Source organism: Perognathus longimembris, chromosome 20 (assembly GCF_023159225.1).
Source record: "Perognathus longimembris pacificus isolate PPM17 chromosome 20, ASM2315922v1, whole genome shotgun sequence".
In the NCBI taxonomy this organism is placed as follows: domain Eukaryota; kingdom Metazoa; phylum Chordata; class Mammalia; order Rodentia; family Heteromyidae; genus Perognathus; species Perognathus longimembris.
This window is the reverse complement of record NC_063180.1, coordinates 28,321,865-28,327,864: the sequence shown is the minus strand read 5'-3', so window position 1 is coordinate 28,327,864 and position 6,000 is coordinate 28,321,865.

Genomic DNA, 6,000 nt, shown 5'->3' with positions numbered 1-6,000 from the left:
TCTATATATGTGGTGCTAAGGAATCGAACCCAGGGCTTCAGGTATGCCAGGCAAGCACTCTACCACTAGGCCATGTTCCTAGCTTTACTGTTTTTCTTTTAATCTTGATAGCATTTGTTTGAATTTTCTAGGGTTTTCATAACAAAAATTAAAAAAAATTATTTTCTGGCAATCCTAGAGGATAGAAGTCCAGAAGAATGCTCAGGATGCAACGATATTGCTTCTGTCTAGCAGATGGCTGCCTCCTTACCTTCTCATGCAGGACCTTCTCTGTGCCTCCTTGTCTGTCCACTTCTGCATATAAGGACACTCATCTGGTTTGATCATCAGGGTGATGGCTTCATTTTGACTTGACTACCTCCTTAAAGGCTCTCCCTACAATCCCAGATGGTGAGGATCAATGAGGGCTTCCACACTGGAGGGGAGACAGTGCAACATTGGATGGAATTCAGCTTCAGACCACCTTGTAGACACATTTCATAAAGAATTAAACCTGTCTGCAATGGGAGATGCAGTTAGGTAGAACTAAAATAAAGGTTAATTAATTTTTCTTTGATTAAATGTTAAATCAGGTCATGCTGCCTTGCACATATTATGGACATCAACTTTTTTTTTTTGACCTGTCTTGGGGCTTGGGACTCAAGACCTGAGCTGTGTCCCTTGCTTCTTCTTCTTATTTTTGTCCTCAAGGTTAGTTAGCACTCTACCTCTTGAGGTACAGCGCCACTTCTGGCTTTTACTGTTTATGTGGTTCTGAGGAATCAAACCCAGGGCTTCATGCATGCTAGGCAAGCACTCTACACCTAAGCCATATTTCCAGCCCTGGACATCAATTTTATGAGGTTGTAGGAAACCGTAATTCTGTGACTGTTGTGAAGCATACAGCTTTTCTGACTCTGGCGGCAAGTACTACCGGAGCTGACAACAGAGGCGGGAACACAAGGGAGCTACTACTATCTGCTATGTGAAAAGAGCAAACAAAGTGAAATTCCTCTAACAGTGCCTGGGCACTGTCTCTCTGCTTATGTGCCTAAAGCGAGTACTCTACCACTTTAAGCGATGTTCAGAATATGGCTTTTGGGTGCTTCATTGGAGCTTCAGAGTGTCAAGAACACCCTGCCTGGGCTGGCTTTGACGCCCAGCCTTTGGAGTAGCTACAGTGACAGACATGAGCCACCGGTGCCTGGCTTCAAGCTGCCTGTTCCTGGAGGTCGTTCCAAGTCATGGGCCTTGTAGTTGTGCTGTCAACAACGAGGCCAGAATGACCCATGAGGGTGTTCCATGTCCTGAACACACTGGGCATCATGCCTTTGCCTAGAAAAGTGATCCTCACCACAGAGGTGACCATCAGGCATGGAGCCATCTCCACGCCCTGAGAGGGCAGTACATGTGAAGTTGGCTCAGCCACACCCATCAGCCAGAACATTCACTGCCTTGTCATGGCCTCAGTGCCTGGTGGACTGGGGATGGACTGGGGTGGACTGGGGTGGACTGGGGGTGGAGCAGGGCATCCTCCTGGTTTCCCTGAGCCTCACCTGCCACTGGCCTGGGGCTAGACATGACAGTGCCTCTGTGGGCCACTGGTGAACAGAGATATGGGAATTGGACATCTCACTCAGGGAATAAGACCTCTCTTAGGGTGGCAAGCTCATAGGAAAAGAAAGCATAGGGGAAGAAGAGAAATCCACAGCAGGAAGGGAGCAGAAGGAGTTGAGTATCGGGGAGGAGCCCTGGATGGCTGGAGACAGGTTGGAGGAGGGTGGACAAGACAGGACTCAGGGCCCAAGGAACAGCCTCTCCCAAAGCGGCATTGACAACCAGCCACACACGGAGTAAGGCCTGGGATCCCTGACCCTGCAGGCTCCAGCCAGGCCTCGTCCTTCTGGTCTCCAAGAGGAGGTGGCTATGGGCTCCACTGAGGCAGAAGGTGGGCAGTGGCAGTGCCCTGTTGAACTGAGCCTCCATTTTGTGTTGTTTTTCTGTCTGGTGGATGGGCCCTGGGGGCTCTTGAACCCTGAGGCCTCCAAAACAGCAGCCCACACTATCTCAGATGAGTCCTTGGCATCAGGGAAGGGAGGTGGGACAGATAGGAAGGAGAGAGGAAGAAGAGAGACAGAGCCACCCCAAGTCCCAAGTTCTCTGGCCTGGAACTTGGCCGTCATTCCCCCTGTCCCATTCCTTAGCAGTCAGGTGTGGAGAGCAGACTATGTGGAGGGGAGGGCCCTAGGGGCTTGGGCACCAAGAAGCTCCTGTGAGTGTGTCCTCTAGCTCAGTGGCCACATGCAGAGCCGAGCCACAGGGCTCAATTCTGGGAGTCCTGGAAGGAAACGGGCAGGTCTGTGGCACAAGGGCCTGGTCTCTGAGTCTCAGCCATTCCCATCTGCCTAGGATCCCAAGAATGCCTACAAAGAATTTCAAGCAGCATTTTCTAGATGGCACAGCAGAAGCCTAGGGCTTGCTCAAGTTGCATTTAGGTTTTTTTGCTAGTCCTGGGGCTTGAACTCAGGCCTGAGCAGTCCCCGAGCTTCTTTGTGCTCAAGGTTAGCACTCTGCCACTTGATCCACCCGCTACTTCTCGCCTTTTCTATATATGTGGTGCTGAGAAATCAAACCCAGGGATTCATGTATACGAGGCAAGCACTCTTGCCACTAGGCTATATTCCCAGCCAACGCCTTTAGTTGTTCTGTTTTTTTAAACATAATTGTTAGATCAGCAAACTTATTTTCTTTTAAGCCATTCATGTGAAAGCAGCTTTTTTATGTTTTGTTTTTGTTGCCAGTCGTGGCGCTTGAACTCAGGGCCTGAGCACTGTCCCTGGCTTCATTTTGCTCAAGGCTAGCACTCAACCTCTTGAGCCACAGTGCACTTTTGGCTTTTTTCTATATATGTGGTGCTGAGGAATCGAAACCAGGGCTTCATGTATATGGGGCAAACACTTTACCACTAGGCCATCTTCCCAGCACCACGCATTTAGTTTTGTGTGCTGGCTCACCATGAAATTGTTCCCTGCCTAGGGAGAGCCTGAGTGACGTGGGCCATTTTCTGTTCTTGGTGAGATGGGGACTTAGGAGCCCCAACATCTGATGTTCTGGCAAGAAGTAGCTGGAATGGGATCCCTAGGGATCAGGGCCGAGTGGCCTTGGAGCCTCTGAGAAATACAATGTCACGTGTAGTTTCCCATCTGGGTGGGGAGAGACAGTGTGTTGAGGACACCACAAGGATCGATCTCCCTGAAGGTGGACACCACTGCCACGGGCTAGGTTGGGACACTGAGCTGCAGGTGGGGTCATCCTGACCAGTGGGGGTCTGGGCTAGACCCATCCAAGGCATGAACAGGGAGGGCACTCTGCAGAGGTGAGGTCAGAAAGGCTCAACTGATGAGCTGTGGAGCGATGACCTCACAATGGCTCAGAGAATCTAGAGCCTTGGTGCTTCCGGGCAGCCACAGTCCATACAAGCCACAGACCGTGCACTTGTATGGATAGTGACTATCGCAAAATGTTTGGTTGTTGTTGGCAAATTCGTCGAGGCTCAGGCCTGAATGAAAGGAGGAGAGGCTGCTTGGCGCGCGTCTGTCCATGCTGGCTGCGCCCTGGCCTCTGCCGTCGCTTCCAGAGATTGTTCCGGAGAACAACACAGGTGACATGGGGCAGTGAAGGGCCGGAAACTGTTGGGCAGACTCATCAGGCTCCTTAATAGGCTCTCCTGCCGTGTGTGTGTGTGTGTGTGTGTGTGTGTGTGTGTGTGTTTCTTTTGTGTGGGGTCTTTTCTCTTCAGGTACCTGAGTCAAGTGAGTGGTGATGCGTCTTCTGGTCACACTTGACCTGTCCCTCCATGGTCGTCCTCTAGAATGAAGATGGCTTGGCCCCAGGCATGGAGGTGGCCTGCGGGTCCGAGTTCTTCAAGGCAGGCACACCGGAGGAGCATGTAGAGCGCTTGGTGCTTGCCCAGTTGATCCAGGACTCCATCTTTATCTACAATTTCTTAGACACCTACAGGATGTTTCAGGACACCCAGGAGGTCCTGGATCTACTTTTCCAAAGGTGAGTGCCAACTGGAATGGGATGGGGTTCCTCAGCTGCAATGGGAGCCTTGGGAATGAGTGTGCCTAGAAACTCACTCTCTGGCAGTTGTCTTTTCCTGGGGAATCGAGCAGGGAAGTCCTTGGAGAGGCCAGGCCTGGCTGGCAGCTTCCATTGTCCCTTGTGGGACTGTGGGCTCTTCCCTTTGACTCTGTTTGTTTGAGGCCTCCCTCCAAGCAGTGTCTCTCATTAGCAAGAAGGAAAGCGATGCTTGCTGGGTGAAGGGTGTCAACCCAGATGTAGACAGAGCAGGCAGGTCTAGGACAGAGGCAAGACACCTGGACTCGTCAGTTGATCAGGGCAGGAGCTGCTTGTCCTCATGCAGGGCAGAGATAGCAAGTAGCTCGAATAGTAGGGCCGTGATGCAGGCAATGAGCTAAGAGATGGGAAAAGAGCAGGATGTGCCAGCTGTCCTGGGCTGGCCAGTGATGCTTAAATTCCTCCACAGGTTCAGGACTTTTGATGCCCCCATGGGCTCCTCAGGACAGCCGGCTGCCCTTCCCCACTGCAGCCAGGAGGTCATTCCTCGGGACCAGCTCTGCTAGTGAGTGGAATTTGATTGCCAGGGAAGGCCCATGCCTCCACAGTGCTGACAAGTGTGTGTGTGTGTGTGTGTGTGTGTGTGTGTGTGTGTGTGTTTTGCAGGGTGAGGCTTGGCTAACCGAGGAGCCCTCTACTCTTGTACTTGTCACCAGAGACTTGGGTTGCGGGCTCCATCTGTGGGAGGAGGAAGACTCTAGGAGCTGGGTACTAGTATAGAATACCAGTGGAGTCTGAGGCTCAGCACAGAGCCCTGTGAGAATCCATCCTCAGCACAGCCCATGTCATCCAGGCTTGCCCAGCGCTCCTTAAGGTCCAGCTTAGGTCAAGGGACATATGTCCTTGGACAAGTCCCTGGACACGCTGTTTGGAGTCTGGATGACAGCTCAGCGCCACCCTGAGGCACATCAGCAAGTAGAAGGTGTGGAGTGTGTAGACAGCCAATGTGGATTGCTGGGGAAGGAGGCAGAGGAGTTTCCAAGGAGGTGTGCGAGAACCCTGTGCGTGCCAGGCAAGACAGCAAGACTTCTTGGAGTCTAGCGTGTAGAGGCCCAGGGGAGAGAGCAAGAAGGTGGTGCAACTTGCAGAAGAGGACAGAGCTGTTCCCAGCTATGGGTCTTGCAGCGCTCCTTGCAGCTTGTCTGCAGGCCTGGCCTGGGATGGCTTGGCACTGGTGGCACAGCTCAAAGGTGCTCGTGTTGGCAAATACTGGTCTCTGCCAGGAATTTGAACAACTTCTGGGGATAAAGAAGACCACGGGAGGTGCTGGCCTTTCTTGAGTCTCTCCTTGCCACCCATGTGCCTCCAGTGCCATCTCGGGCCTCATAAACACCTGGCTGGACCATCGCCCCCAAGATTTCTTAGAAGCTGCCCAGCATCCGTGCCTCCAGAGCCTCTTGGTTCACCTGCGGCTCCATATGTGTGGCTCCGAGCTGGAGCACGGTGTCTCCCATCTCCTGGCGCAGTTGGGGATCCAGGAATCCATCCAAGGCAAGGCCATGGGTGCGGAGCGTGCGTCAGAGCCGGGGGTTGGGCAGGGTGGATGGTTCAGGGCAACCTAGGGAGCAGGGTATTGTGGGACTCCTCAAAGACTGGGCCACAAAGCAGTCGTGGAGATGGTCTTGTGTCCTCCTGCAGCTCCGGCAGCAGCCCCACTGGTGGCTGTGACCCCGACTCCCCAGCTGGATTGCGCTCCATGTCTAAAGGTGGCCCCCAGCACACTGGGTGGAGCACCAACTGCTGCCCAAACGGAGGCCCCTTCAGCCTTGAATCCGGCTTGCAGGCCTCTGGGAGCCCAAAAAGCGTGTGTGGATGAAGAGCCACGGGCCACGCCGGCTCTGCTGCCACGGCCTGAAGGGGCAGGAGCAGCCCGCGGGG